Source organism: Lutjanus erythropterus, chromosome 4 (assembly GCF_056507025.1).
Source record: "Lutjanus erythropterus isolate fLutEry1 chromosome 4, fLutEry1.hap2, whole genome shotgun sequence".
Taxonomy (NCBI): domain Eukaryota; kingdom Metazoa; phylum Chordata; class Actinopteri; order Lutjaniformes; family Lutjanidae; genus Lutjanus; species Lutjanus erythropterus.
Genome location: NC_139320.1, coordinates 27889643 through 27905710, shown reverse-complemented (window position 1 = coordinate 27905710; position 16068 = coordinate 27889643). Strand labels below are relative to the sequence as shown.

Here is a 16068-nt window from a genome sequence, read left to right as displayed (position 1 = left end):
AAGAAGATGACTGCATGGAGGAAAACATGCAGGATTTAAAATCCTTGTTGTCTGATGAAGGAAATGCACCTGACACATTTGTTAGACCTCAAGAAAGCTTAACAAAGTAAAAATAACTGGTTTGTTTACAATGAAACTGCACAGGGCCCCATTAACACTATACACAATGATCAGGTTGTTTTCAGGCTTCTGCAGAGGCTTGATGATGAGCTGATCATTTGAATCAGGTGTGTTGGAGCAGGGAAACATCTAAAACATGCAGGACAGTGTGCCTTGAGGACCAGGGTTGGGAAACACTGCACTATACCACCTTAAAAATGACCATCAGGTTAAACCAAAGTTTCAGTCTCAGCAAAGATAACAGCTGTTTCATTTAGTTTTCATTTAGTCCACCACACATGTATTTAAGAATAATTAAATAATTAAATTATCCTCTGTATTTGATTCTGATTGTGGCTTTCGTCTTCATATTTTCAGCCACCGTTTCAAACGAGCTCATAAAATCAGCACATTAGCAGCACATTTCCCACCGACTTGATCCATGAGTCTCTGATTTGTTGTTTTAAGCGCGGTGTGGAGCGTACACGTCGTGCCGCTGAAGCTACACTTCACCAAACTGACTCACTCTCACAGCAGAGACAAAACTGTGTCTCACTTGTACACAGTTGAGTCAGCAGCTGGTTGTGTGATCAGTCGTCAGTGGAGGGAGTCAGCAGCAGGCTTCAATGTGCTTTAATAAATGCATATTTCATAAGTGTGCCTACAGACAGGAGAGGAGAGTGACAGGCATCTGGTGTTTTTAAATAGAGGTGGAATGTCACTTCTCTGAAGAACACTATGACTGCATGACATGCATGAGCACACTGTTGGACACTGAATAATTTCAGACCGCAGCATGGAATAGATTTAACCCCGTCCTGCCCGCGAACCAGAGAGCCAAAGTTTTAGTCTTTAACACATATGGAGGACGCACACTTCGTCTGTCTGCAGCTGTTTGATCCAGAGGAAACAATAAAATGACAAACTCAGCTAAGTCAAACTGAAATTGTCATTTCATTTAGGCGGAGGCTTCAGAATCAGAACCAGAAATACTTTAATTAATAAAGTAAAATAATTAATCCTTTTATTGGTGGGGGAAATTGTTTGACTTACAGTTACTCCCATCCAAGAATATAAGTGTATATAAACATAAAGAAAATAAAAGAATGGAAATAGAAATTGCAAGATTAATTATACTACTATATACGACAATACAGAAAAGAAGAAATTAGCCCTCTGGATTTTTTGCCTCTCCCTTCCCTGTACATTATTTACTATCTTTGTCATTTGTGTATATATTTTAAGTTGTGCAAAATAAAATAAAACTAAACCTGATCATCTTCAAAAAAAAAAAAAAAAAAAACAACCAAGCACAAAATCTGCCACATTGGTGAGCTGAGCTGTTCTTTTTTATTAACAGTTTTCTCACCGTATGCTCTCATTTTCCCACGCCACGCTGCTTCTGTTGTCTTGAATGTCGACGGTGCAGCTGAACAACACACCAGTTAAATGACGCTTAGAACAAAATTGGTTCTCATTCTTCTCTTGGGTATTTTAATTTTTAGTTGCCCAAATTGTTTTTATTCATTAGGATTTATAAAATAAGAAATACTAAAGTTAATTGTCATGTTTAATATAGAGCTCCAACATCGATAAATGTCAAGGTGATGTCTTTAAATGTCTTGTTTTCACGGTCAAAGTCAAAGATTCGAATCATCAGTCAGAGACCCCTCAGTCAATGGACATCCTTTTTCAGTCAGTGTGCATTAGAGTTACAGGTTAAAACAGATGTCAGTTTACAAAAACGCACAGGGAGAACAATGCAGAATAATGAATAATAGAAATTAATAATATGTTTTTACACTAGCTGCCACATTTATTTTAAAATTTTAAAATCCATGTGACAACATGAGCAAGTGGTTAATTGATGACAGGAAGCAGAATGAGTGACTGGTAAACTAACTGTGATGGAAGCAGTGGAAGAAGAGAGATAGAAACGCAGCGCAGCTGACACACTGTCAGTTCAATCATTATCTACTCATCCTCATGCTGATTAAGGGTCGGGATTATTTTGTTAGTCTGCAAAACACTGCTGGAGTTTCACAGGAAAACAGTGTTGCAGAATCTCCCAAACAATGGAAGTGAATGATGACCAGTTTTTAAACAGAAAAAAAAACAACTGGAAAGAAAACATAAAATGCCTCTACACTGCTCGTCTGGCATAATCCAAATCTCCAAAAGTCCCAAACGTCATTTGCACACCGTCACACCACACACACGCCCAGTTCAGAAACACATGAACGTGGCTCCAAGGTTAGGATACACAGTGAAGATTCAGGTTAGAAACATCGCCTAAATAACATTTTTTGGTCAACTTGGCATGTTGGGGCTTTAGGAGACTTGGATTACACCAGATGAGCAGTATGGAGGTATTTAATGTTTTTATTTTGTTGTTTTTTTACATTTGAAAACTGATCACCATTCACTTCGATTGTTTGGGAGATTCTGCAACACTGTTTTCCTGTGAAACTTCAGCAGCGTTTTGTGGAATGAAAAACTAAACCCAACCTTCAGTTGGCATGAGGGTGAGTAGACAATGACTGAATTTTAATTTTTGGGGGAACTCTCCTATTAATAGTTTAACAGTTCATTCTTTACTAGTCCAACATGGGATTTTACAGGCCATCCTTACTGTAGAGCCCTGACACAGCCTCTTCCCTTTCCCCTTCAAGAGCAGGAGAACCTACAGTGGCAGCACAACCATTTGCCATATCTAGTGCCAGCGTTTAATTTGTCCATTCTGGACTAGAAACATGACGAGTAACATGATGTACTCTGTGAAGACGCCCCGCACTCTCTGCAGATGTTAGGGGCATCACAATGTCATCAGCCTTCAGTTACAAGAGGTGAATCAAAATGGCGAATCACCAATTTTCCCAGTATTTGTTTTTTTTTTCTATTCACCCCCGGCTATTTGTGGCATCCAGCCCATGTCTGAAGGAAAAAAACAAGACTTTTAGAGATGACATGGCGTATCTTACAAGCCATTATTCACACGTAATACCAAATAAACTCTTTTAAAAAAAGAATTTGAAAATGTAAATAACAGTTGTCAGAGGAAAAAACAATGATCTGTTGATCCTCTATAATAATAATAACAATGGCACAACTCATGGCAAAATAATAAAATGTTTAAAACAAAAGACTGAATTGAAAGTCACATTGATTGAATTGTGGATTCGGAGAATTGTGACACAAACAGCTCATTATAAGGTAACAAAAACACAGCACTTCTTATTTTCAGGTGATTGCACCCTAATGAAAACATACTCATGAATATTATTTCCCATTTCTGCCATATTCTGCCAATAAACCCTGTAAATCTCACACGCTGGGAGTACTAAGCACTAATGAAAAAAATAATCCATCTTAACTGAGTGGAAAATGTATCGCTATTGAGCGTTTCGATTAAATGTTTTCTCAGGAACAAACACGCTCTAACAGCATTTTCTGACTGCCTGAACCAAGAAATTACTAAACTGAACCAAAAACCAGTCATTAAGAAATGAGCCCATTAATCATCTCATTATCTGCTGCACTGCTGCCATTCTGCTGGCAAATCATCCGAAACAACAAACCAGAAATGGAGCGTAAATTATGAACTGCCTCATAAAACTGAGAGCTGTGTTTTGACTGCGTCGAGCACCTACAGTAGATAATAAGAGGTCATAGTCTCCGATCTGCATCACAGCGGCGTGTTACTGCCTCCCCAGACAGCCGGTCCCGAGCAAACACAGCGCCATTATCATTTGTAACAATACAAATCGTTGTTTCGGAGACAATATTTTCCAGGATGCACACGGACGCACATCAAAGCACATTGATTCTCCTCCCTGCATTAAGATGAGCGTCTCATGAATAAATCTATCGACCGCTCGGGCGTTTGTCGAGCACCTTCCTGTGTCTGGAGCGTGTTGGAACAGAACAACAACACAGAGGCCGGGTTTTAGATATTCAAATGACTCAGTCCATTTCATGGACAAAGGCTCCTATCCGTCAAAACTCACGGCACACGGGGAGAACCGAGCCGCTTTCCGACTCAGAGTCTGACACTTGGCGCAACAATATTTCTACCGAGAGGACAGAAGTAACAAAAGACGTCACAGCGGCTCCATCTTAGATGGAACAGATGCCTAAAGGGGGAGAGTTTGTTAATTTTGTATGCAAATTGTGTCTTCTAGCTGTGAGTTAAAAAGTTTATGAAGGCTGGTGATGACTGCTGCCTGTTTACTTGCATTATGTAATCTGAATTCATATTCTACTTGAAACACCAGAACTCTGACTTTAGTAACACAACTGTAACATAGCTGCAGGGAAAAAAGACAACATGATCACATGACAGCAATCTAGCACCTAAATGTACCAAATATATTTTTCTCCGAATGTGCAAACAACCTGGAATCACAGGGGTAATACTGACATGTTCTTTTTTATACATAAAGGTTTAATCTGCAACATTTTCCTGATGCATGGACTCACAATACATGATCCCTTTCAATCATCACATATAAGCCACTAAGTGTGTGGAGGGGGCAGTATCTGCAGAGAGGGGGCAGTAACTGCAGAGACTCTGCCCTCTGCCTTATTTTTTTTCTCATTATTTTGCATTATTATTTTGCTCAGAACGTTTCACCAACCCAAAATGTTCCTATTTGACATCCTGATGCGTTTAGGAACAGCTTGGACAAATCCTACTGACTCTACCTTCAAATGTACCTCACATCGTAGAGATGTGAATCGAATGTGAACGGGTTCCATTTGAGAACCGGTTCCAAATGGTCCACTCCATCCGAATCATATGCATCTGATCTAGAGATGAAACCGTATGAAAGTTTCATATATCATTATATAATTTCTGACATCGTTTCACCAACTTCCTTAATGAAAACTTCTCTACAATTTGAAATCGCATCATGTCTTTTGTGAAGTGTTTTCACTGATTCTGAACAAACCCACGTTGCTGCTGCGCCTGCATCTGGGAGACTGTTGCCGTCACTGGTCGTCCAGTCAGTCACGTTGTTTACTGGTGGTCAATATGTGATGTGATTTCAAGCAAAAAAAAAGCCATGTTGTCTTTGTCGTTGGCGTACATGGTAGTGTTTTGGTAATATACATGAGAAAAATCATTGAATTTATATGTGGAAAAGTCACGGCCTCCATACCAGCTCTTCATCACCCTTCCCCCAAGAAAACGTTCAACAAACGTCTGTGTCAAACAAAGCAGTTTCAAATAAGGCGCAATTACCTACATTTCTAGACTAACCAGGCAGACCAAACTAAACCGTGAGAAAACCTGTGAGCTCCAGAGAATTAGTACACACAACAAAAAATCCCTTGTTGGTTAATCAATTTTTAATCTGTTAAATTCTTGAGGTTGATGAATCGATTAATGATTAATCATCAACATCTCTACGCTGCTGGAAACTTGCCACAAGAAGGAGCCGAAGTGTGGTTTCATTTCACAAAGAAAGAAGACAACAGTGCTTGCTGTAATGTCACAGCAGCAATATGCTCAAACATCTTTCTATGAAACGTGTTTAAACTCCAGGAATGTATTTGACACTCTACGCACGAGTGCCACTGCTTCCCAACTGAGCAGCACATCTGTTACCGAGGGTAAATATCATATGTTAGAATAACATTAGCGCCACGCAGGCAAGCTGAGCAGAAAACGCTAAATGAAACCGAACGCTGCACAGATCATCTCTCATTTCATCCATTTTAAAAGAGTTGAGCCACATATGTGCCTTTTTTCACTCTTTTTCTACTGGCCGAGAAGAGGAATCAATAATGGCACTGGTATCAATAAAATCTTATCAGTTCTGATCTCTACTTACATCATGATGTGTTAAGTATCTGTGATCAAATCTGGTGACACACACTCGAGACGCACATTCATCTACATGTCTTTATTGCCTCAGATTTTTAGCTTCACCAAGCATTTCAATCTACAAGCTCTTCCTGACAGATATAATGAAAATCTTCCAGGATGATCTTGTAGATTGAAACGTTGTCTTTAAAGATAATTAAAATATTTTTTTAGAGCCTGACAGTGTGCAGACTTTTCTCCTTTGTCCTCCAGTTAGCAGCACACACAACTCAAACTCTCAAATTCTTTCAAGCTCTGTATTTAGTCTGCTTTTCATTTATTTTGTCTTTGTCTCTTGAGTATTTTTGTCTAGATGTGGACACAGTTGGTTCTTCTTCTGGTTTTGAAACCAGCCAGAGATATTTATTTTTGTTCCAAATCGTTTCACACCAACATTTAAAAAAAATACTTAGATTTAGGTCTAGAAGTTATTTTCAATATTGATTAATCAACAATTTTACTATGAATCAATTTCAAATAATAGTAAAGAGCAACTCTTCAAATCAGAGACACTGAAACTGGAAATTATTTTGCTTGAAAAATTCTCAAAACAGTTACACTATTGATCGATTAAACAGTTAATAAACTAATTATTAGATTTATTAGCAAGAACCTTGTACGGGACATGGATATTTGAAAGAACTATAATTATTGAATAGATTTAGGGCGGCAGCTATTGGTTATTTTTTATCATCAATTAATCAGTTTCTTGATTAACTGATCAGTTGTTTGGTCAGAAAATGGTGAAAAAATGTTTCCCAATTCCCAAGGTAACGTCTTCAGATGTCTTGTTTTGTCCACAACCCAAACATATTTAGTTTACCATGAAAGAAGAGTGAAGACACCAGGAAATACTCACATTTGAGACTTTTTTCCTTAAAAAAAAAAGACTCATCACAATTAATTATAAAAAATTAATAACAGCTAATTGATTAACTGACCCATCAGTGCAGCTCTAAATATATTTATATTTAGTTTGTTTTGATTTTGTGGCATATATGCACTCAGAATGATTGTGATTGATTGTTTTGATCTCAGGTTATCAGGTTGTGTCAGATCTGAAAGTAAGTTTATTCTATCTTTGGCTCCTGGCACCAGCGTTATCAAGGATTTCAGATGTTGTGGCGTCCCGGTGGGACCGAGGAGACAGAAAAACACAGTCAGCACCCTGGACAGCTCCTCAAACTCCTGCTAACTCGAGTTATCTGTCGGTGTGACTCAGCCTGTGAGCTGCAGGCAGTCGGCATGTACAGTACACCGCTGTACACCTGGTTCCAACTCCACCACCGGCAGCTTCACTCCCAGTACCAGTCCTGCAGGTAGCCAAATCTCTCAACCCAAAACACAAAAACTGCCAAGTGGAAACTGCTGATTTTCTGCCTGCAGAGCTGGAAACAAGCTGCCTGACGCTGCTGCCCGTCAGCCTCCCTGTTCTTCTTCTTCGTCCTCCTCCTCCTCCTCCTCTCTCCTTTAAGGAAAGCTCGGCGATGGTGGGCTGAGCAGACACAAACCTCCCTGCAGGCTTACCGCTGTCTGCTTCAGCTCAGCATGCTTAGTGAATGAAGAGCCTGAGCGCAGACTAGGAAGGATTTCTACCGCTGCCCTTACACTAAACCTTTAATAAAATAGCCTATTTTAGTTTTTCTCGCTGTTAAGCCTGTCTCCGGGACTTTTTTTATTGTGAAGTCTGCCTGAAATTCAGCCTGGACTACCACTGTGGATACAGATTCAGCTCAACATGTGGTGGAGAGTCTAGATGGTACGAGACTCTGCTGATATTATGACTGATACAGTCTGTTGTCAGAGCCAGACTGGAGCTCACGTCATCCCAGTATAATATTAATGTATACAGTAATAGTAGGCTGCTGTATACGGTTCACTTTCTTAAATTAAAACATATTTGGTGAGAACAGTGATGTTCGCTCTCAGTCATAAAGCTCCTAAAATGTATTCATTTCCCGCAGTTCCCAGTGTTGAATTAATTCAAACTCTGCCTAATGTCTACTCACGCTGGCCCGAGGACACAGAAAATATATTTATCATTTAATTTGCATAAAACTGAAAGAAAATAAGTTTGCATAATTGCACAAGTGTCACTGTCCTCCTGCAGCTCCTGTCCTGGTGTGAAGCACTAACTTCAGTCAGAAACAACTGTGGCGGAATGTAACTAAGCACATTTACTCGAGTACTGTACTTAAATACTAATTTGAGGCACTTGTACTTTACATTTCTGACAGATTTTTTTTTCTCTGTTGTACTTTTTACTTCACTAAATTTATATAAAAGCTTTATAGTTACTTGACAAATTAAAATTATTACACACAAAACACGTTAAGAGTTTATAAAATATAATGTTTTGTTATAAATGAAACTACAAAACAGTTTAACACTTCGGGTTCTGGGTCATTGTAACAACTGTGCAGAACTTTTTAAACCAATACTTGATCAGTTAATGGAGAAAATAATCAGAAAATTAATCGCTAATGAAAATAATCATTAGTTGCAGTCACACACAAAATGATTCAAAGTGAGCTCCACCTCAGCCAGTTACAACGGGAAAATCTGGATTTTGCATTAATGAATGAGTCATAATAATCTAATGATATAAAATATAACAGTGACAGTGGATGTTTTTCTGCATTGATTAATTTTACTTTTAATTTTTCTGATTATACTTACAGACTTTTATTCAAGTAAATTTTTCAAAGCAGGACTTTTGCTTGCAGAGTATTTTCACATTGAGGTTTTTGTAGTTTTATTTAAAGGACCAGTGTGTAGGATTGAGTGACATCTAGTGGTGAGCATGCAGATTGCAAACACCTCCTGTCACTCTCCCCTTCCAAGCATGTAGGAGGACCTTCATGGCGCTGAAACTTGAAAAACACTAATGGCCGTATCTAGAAGCAGTATTTGGTTTGTCCGTTCTGGGCTACTGCAGAAACATGGCGGTGCAACATGGCGGCCTCCATGGAAGAGGACCCTCACCCTCTGTAGATAGATAACAGCTTCTAAGGTAACAAATATAAAATAGTTCTTATTTTCAAGTGATTACACACTAATGAAAACACTTATTATATTTCAAACCTGTAAATGAAGATGGTGCCATTTGCTATATTTGCCCTCAAAAAGGAAAATCATTCTCCATCGTTTTCATTTTTTGTTAAAATATAACAAAATCATATGCATATTCGACACATACTATAAAAATTGCAAATAAACTACTCAATTTCGTGACTTTCTAAAAATTTTCTTTGCTGTTTTTGTCATTAACAGTTATGCAATGATTACTGCTTGGTAATATGTCTCCAATGTCTATTTGCTCATGTGAAGATAAATAAGCTGTAACTGGTTTAGGCACAAAATCTGTCAAGACCCCCCACCACTCTCCCATTTCCTGCCCATCCTGAGTTGTCATATCAGAAAAAGGCTAAAAAGCCCAAAAAATTATATTAAAATAAAAATAAATAAATAATTAGATAAAATAAAAATAACTGGTAAATAAAACATACTTATAGGCAGAGGCTTTCCAATAAAGATTCAATTTATTTTGGACACGTTTAAAGAAAACAGAATATACAAGTATGAAAAAAAAATTACAAAATTTACAAAAATTCTGCAAAAATAAATAATTCATATCTAAAAAGGAGCATGAAGAAGCAGATACTAATCAACTCCTACCCCTTTTTTGTTTCATCGATCAAGATGTAAACATTCATAGCATAGCAAGATCAAATAAACAGAATAAAATAAATATGATTATGTTAAGTTTACTAAAACTTGCAGAAATGTTGTGTTACGTTGAGCAGCACAAGCAGCTCAGCTTGTTCTTTCAGGATAAACAGCAGCAGGTTTGACATATGATGAAGAGGATAAAGGTGTTTCTTGAAACCTGTAGTTGCTCCTTGCATCCAGTCAGGAGCGAGCTATTCTCCTGCACTGTTTCCTCTCTCTCTTTTTTTTACACCTTCCCTGCACCATACTGTAACCCAGTTTGCATAAATGAATAAGACAAAAACTGTGTGCTGTTAAATTAACAGTTGAGCTGCGAGGTATGATGGACAGATCGCTCTCAGAGGACACAAAGGATGCACTCGTGTCATAAAGAAAGGGCAGAGAACAAACCTGTGCAGGCTGTAACGCCTGGCATCAGTTACACATTCAGATAAATGACAGCTGTGATGATAAAGATGACCGTCATTATAAATATGGTTCATTACTTTCAGAAGGAATGAGGGATGTCATTGCAGAGTGTTAATAAAAAGCCACTAGATTAATTCTAACTGGCGCTTGGGTGTAAATGCTCAAACTAAATCTTCAAAGCCGCTCTTCAGCTGACTGACAACAGAGCTCCCGGTTTTTGCTTTTGACTGGATCACGGATCAGAGGCTCAGATCTGCAGCCAGGCTTGGCACGAAGTGTGCGTCCGTGTTCACACGCATGGACCGACATTTCTGTGATCAATGGAACACAATTTTTTTTCACAGAGATAAATACCAACCCAACATCCTACAAGTGGCATTTAAAGACCCTGTGCTGGTTTAAAGACAGTGCACAGCACATTTAATGCTCCTTCCTGCTGCAATGACATACTCAACTCTACAGGCACCACATGGAGGTCAGGAAACAGTCATGTTTCTTTTTTAGTGCTGCAAACAATTGCTGTTGCTCAGTGATTCAGTTAGTAATAAAGCAAAGGAACTGTCAGTCTTGTTTCCTTGACTATAACTTCACAAAAAGCCAAATCAAGGCCAACATTTGGCAGGTGGAGCTCTTCTTTGCTCTGCAGTTGCAAGAGAAAAATTGCCTGCTGCACGTTAAAGGGATGGCTTGGATGTCTCCTTTGGCAAAAACAGTCATTCTACCTCCCACAACATGTGAGTTGGTGGTCTACCACTACCTCAGTCTCTTAGTTTGTAATTCCTGTGTTCTGCAAGGTAAAATGACTGATTTTGCCAAAGAAGTCTGGTGGCTTTAGAGAGTAGGGTTGTTGGGACGGCTCCAGAGCCTTGGTCTTTCTGTGTCTTTTAGGTCCATGGCTGGGTGGTGCTGAGGTACCATCAAAGTAACTGGGACCACCTGACCAGTGTTCCCAGGTTATTGGACCCCGCCTGTTCAGACACCGGAGCTGCTGCTGCTGCTGCTGCTGCTGCCAGTCCCTACGCCAAGCCTGCTGTCCTTTTTTGCTGCTGTTACTGTCTTTTGTATCACACTGACAACATGCACCACATTATCCAACCCACCTCTGCACCCGCGCACACCACTGATTCTGACTTCCACACCTCATTGCTTTTATTCTTGTTTATAACTTCAGGAAAATCTCAGTTTGCTGTTTCTAAGTTCAGTGTGCATTGTTCTCTGTTGTGGCCTGTGAGCTGGTCGTAACGAACTGGGGGCTCGTTGGTTTTGAAGAGAGTTTTTTGGGGTAACTTATTGATTATGGTGGGTTTAACTGAGTGCCTTTTTTCCCTTTTTTTTGGACAAGATCATATGTCGTCCAGTGAAGGCACACTGTTACAATGATTGAGGCCTCAGTGGTCAGTGACTGTCAGCCATCAGTGACAACAATGGCATCATCTGTTAGTCCGACCCTACTGGAGAGCAATATTTGGCTTATATAACGGTGGGTTACACTTGGATAAGATGGCAAGGTGAAGTGGTGAAAATATTCAACACACAGACTACAGTTTTTAAACTATTCAGAATTTTTTATACATTTTGCTGCTGCCCGTGTCCACAGCAGTACATTGCTTAGCTTCCTACACTAGTACTCCTGCTGTTTCTCCAAACTGAGGCTATAGGTAATACAATGACAGTGGATAAGTACCTCATACATCCCCCCTTGAAAAAATCCAAACCCCTTTAGTGGGATAAATACAGCCAGCTACTGTACCTCTGAATGACTGACTTGTGTCGTTGCCAAATCTTAAAGCATTATCCTTAACGACTCGAGGGCCAGTTGTTCTCTTTATAAATCCCTGCAGGCAACAGCAGCTTCTCCCGAGAGACGAGACATTTACAAAAAGACACTCCAGCTGAGTGATTCCATACCCCCAGCCGTGTGACAGCTCGGCCCGCTGCTACGAGCTTTTTAATAACCCCTGCACAAATACAATAAATTGCGTCTTTGAATATTGTGGGGCAGAAGTGTTGAATGTGCAGAATGTGGAGGCTGTGTAACCTGCACCGAGGGAGATGAGTCTGCGGGACGCATACAGGAGCTGCTAAATGGCGCTTAAAAAAAAACAAAAAAAAAAACGTAAGACCTGTATGTCCAGATTGTCTGCTTCAAATAAAGAATTTCCTGCACAAATGTCTCTATACTCAACACAAAACTGCTATTGCTGTCACACTTTTGAACATAATCAACTGTAGCTGCTGGAAAGGCTGTTTTGTGGTTGTTATTTAGTCCATATATTTAAACATTCATGTCACAGTCATTGTATGGAACTACTGTATCTCTGTGAATAATAATATATGTATAGATCCACAGGCTTTCAAAAAACATGTGTTAAGGTTGCGGGCAATGTAACCAGGCTCAGCAACTTATGGACATCATGGCAAAGATGAAGACACCAAACAGGACGTTGACGGAGAGCGATAAGAGGAGAAAAGGAGAGTAACCAAGCAAGAGTCTGACAGCTGGTCAAAGGTAAATGCTGGACTGGCTTTGAGCTCTTGGTGAGAGCTTTGTGAAAAGAAATTCTGCAAGAAAGACACTGAACTGGGCTTTTTGCTGTTCAGCTAGTAAGTGACTTTAGCTACTTGCTATGTCTTACGTTTTTGATCTTGCTTGATGTTTAGCTGTGTTATCAAAGTTGTGAACTTGTTAGGTTTTGATCACGAACTTGGTAAAACTGCTTTTGGCATGGAATGAGTCGAAAAAATACCATTTCTTTAGAAGTACTCTGATCTCTGAATACTTTTAAAGATCCTTTACAAACTGCCCTGAAGGAAACAAGTTGATGCTTTGCATAATCCTTGACCTGTGGTGAAATGTGATATGGAGTGAAACAGCTGTAAAACAGCAAATACGTTTTCGCAATAAAAGCCCCCAGTTATTTTGTTATTAAAAAAGCTTTTATTACAAAGCAGCAAAATCAGGAAATGTTGGGTTTTCATAGGCAGTAACACCACTCCCATCAGCTGAAAGTCAAAATGAAATAGTAAAATATAGCAGATACCTGAAAGGACAGACAGCGACGCAGGCGAGAAACTAAACTTAAGACCAGAGATTCAGTTAGAAGCTACAAAAGTTGTCCTGAAAGCTGTCCTCCACAGAAAAGAGTTGAGTCTCAACATATGCTTGTTTGAGGGCAGAAAAGGGGGGGTTGTCATGGGTTAGCCACAGTTAGCGAGATGAAGGCGGGCTTTGACCACACTCCAGAGGTTTTCCGTTCCAGGCATGACTCAGCAAAGCTCAGCGAGTTATAACTGATCATGTGCAAATGCACATCAGCGCAGCATGGTTTGACTTGGGGCGGCAAAAGGATCATAAGTGAATTGCACTCAAAAACTGGGGGTGTCAAATTGCAAAAAAAGACAAATCTCCCATAATGTTGCTTTAAGTTAATAAGGAAGGTCTTATGTATGTGATTAAGTCAGTTCATAAACATTTACCCTCCTTGCAAAGTGAAATTTGCAGTGATCCTCGCTGAATGTGAATGTGTGACTTCTGTGCTCTCTGACAAATTAATGACACTGAGAAAAATGGGTGAGATGTTTCATGGGTCAAGAGCCTCGGTGACGAGCACTTCATAACTGTTGCGGTATGAATGACTAATTTCTCCCACTCAGATCTCAGATAACTAGAGAGTCTAAACATCCACAGCGGTGACCCCGGAGCTGCTGTGATACCGCTGCTCCGTCAACATGTAGTAAATACTGAAGCAGTAATTATACAGCTGACAGCCGACAGATTCGCACCGTTTAGTTGACCTCATGAAGACCCTCTAATCGCAACCCGTTTCTTATTCACCAAACAACATGAACCCGTTGCAACAGGAATGAGAAATTCATACGCTGCAAATCTCTCCATGCATATTAAAACTCGACCCTGACGGAGTATCTGGCTATTACCGTGTGCTGTGCAGCCAATTTTCCAGGCAGCAGCTTAATGTTGCATCAATGGATTAATATTTTGGAGGTCCGGGGGAGTGGAGTTTGTTTGCCGCCTGTGAGGCTGCCTCTGCTGACTCCGGCAGACTGTAATTGATCAGGTTTGTGTTCTACAGGCCCAGGTGATTACTCTCAGACAGACGCGGAAACAAAGGGTTCATAAACAGTCTCGGCTACAGCACAGACGTGCAGCCAGAGGGAGAAACCAGCAGATGTGAATGCTCCTGGTGAGATAAGCTGCTCGGAGAATAATGCATTACTGCGCTCCATTGGTTCAGATGACGAGGATGACGCTGGTTTTGTAGAACGGTATTGTCTTTCCAAGTATTAGTGACTAAAAACTGGCTGGGGCAACTTGAATTAGCAGCTGTTCTTTAAAGGGACAGTTCACCTCAAAATAATCACATTTTCCCTCTCCTATAGTCATATTTGTCCATCTAGATTGTTTTGGTGTGAGTTGCGGAGCTATGGAGATATTGAGATGTCTGTCTTCTATCAAATACAATCTATCAAGAATCTATCAATCTGAAACTGCTCAAGAAAAGATCTGACGATTATCTTGAGTAATGATTTCATGATTTCTAGAAAGAGATACTGGTGGCGAGTGTCATTTAGACCCATTACATTGGAGAGAAGGCAGATCTCTACAGCCAGTGACTCCAAAACTCTTCAACTCACACTAAAGCAATTTAGGTGGATAAATAACGCTACAGGCCAGAGGAAAAATATGTATATTTTATTTTGGGGTATTTCTTTAAAACTAAATTATTTGTGGATCTGTTCAGTGACTGGAAATGTTTTCTGAAAAGCAAAGCTCCATATGGGATTGGGAATCCGCAGTGTGTTTCCCAAAATAGTCATTTTTACGCAGTGGCTCCCACTGTGTGACCGTCTGATCTGCCTTACGATCACATGACCCACTGTGTTTCTGTCCTGTGGTTCATCACCAACACTTACACTACATACACACACACAAAACTCTTCTAAACTGTTGCTTTTCCATTGCAGAAAATGTTGCTCTTTAACTTTTGATAAGTGTTTATTTTAATTTTGCCTCTGCATCCCCCTCAAGCTGGCATGAAGTGGAACTAAACACAAAAAGCTGCAGTGAGTTTTTAATATTTGTATGCAGCACCACATTGCAAGTGCAACTATTTTAGTATAACTTTGCTGTTTGTTTGTTGCTGTTTTTTGCATTGTAGAGCCAACCTTGGTTTCTCCTCTTTAAAATTAAATTAACTGTGGCTGGAAACACAAAGCACATACAGAAGAGACTCTAACCCCTTTCACACATGACCTGCAAATATCTAGACATGACCTGGAGGAGATGTATGTGCTGACGCAAATGTCTTTGCAATTAACAAGTAAATCTCAAGTCTTTGCTATCAAGTTCCAAGTCAAGTCCCAAGTCTTAAACTTTGAGTTTCAAGTCCTAAACAAGTCACATTGCGCTATTCACAAACTTTAAAGCCATTTCAACGACAGAGCCTCAACTTATCGTTCTTGGCTTGGTGAAGCTTCTTACTGGTTTTAACAGATGACACCACATCACCCCAGTCTTGGCTTCCCTCCGTCTCTGCATTTTAGAATTGATTTTAAGATTTTACCAATCACTTTTAAAGCCCGTCTGGGTCTGGCCCCTAGCTACATATTTGAAACATTGACCGCATGTGAGCCAGGTCGCAGCCTTAGATCCTCGGGCAGGGCACTGCTGCCTGATTCAAAGTCAAGTTTGCATGTTCTCCTCGTGTCTGCGTGGGTTCTCTCCGGGTTCTCCGGCTTCCTCCCACAGTCCAAAGACATGCATGCTAGGTTAATTGGTGACTCTAAATTGCCGTAGGTGTGAATGTGAGTGGTTGTCTGTCTATGTATCAGCCCTGCGATCGCCCTGCAATGAACTGGCGATCTCTTATTGTTCTGACTTATTTCTACCATGTTTTTCATGTCTTTAGCTGTGTGTTATAGTTTTACAGCAATTTAAACTT

At 39.9% G+C, this 16068-nt stretch overlaps 1 protein-coding gene across 3 annotated transcripts in view; it reads right to left on the bottom strand.

Moving 5' to 3' along the window:
* The window catches only part of caln1 (calneuron 1), a 134567-nt gene that overhangs the window by 93053 nt on the left and 25446 nt on the right, over window positions 1-16068 (bottom strand). The window lies entirely within an intron of this gene.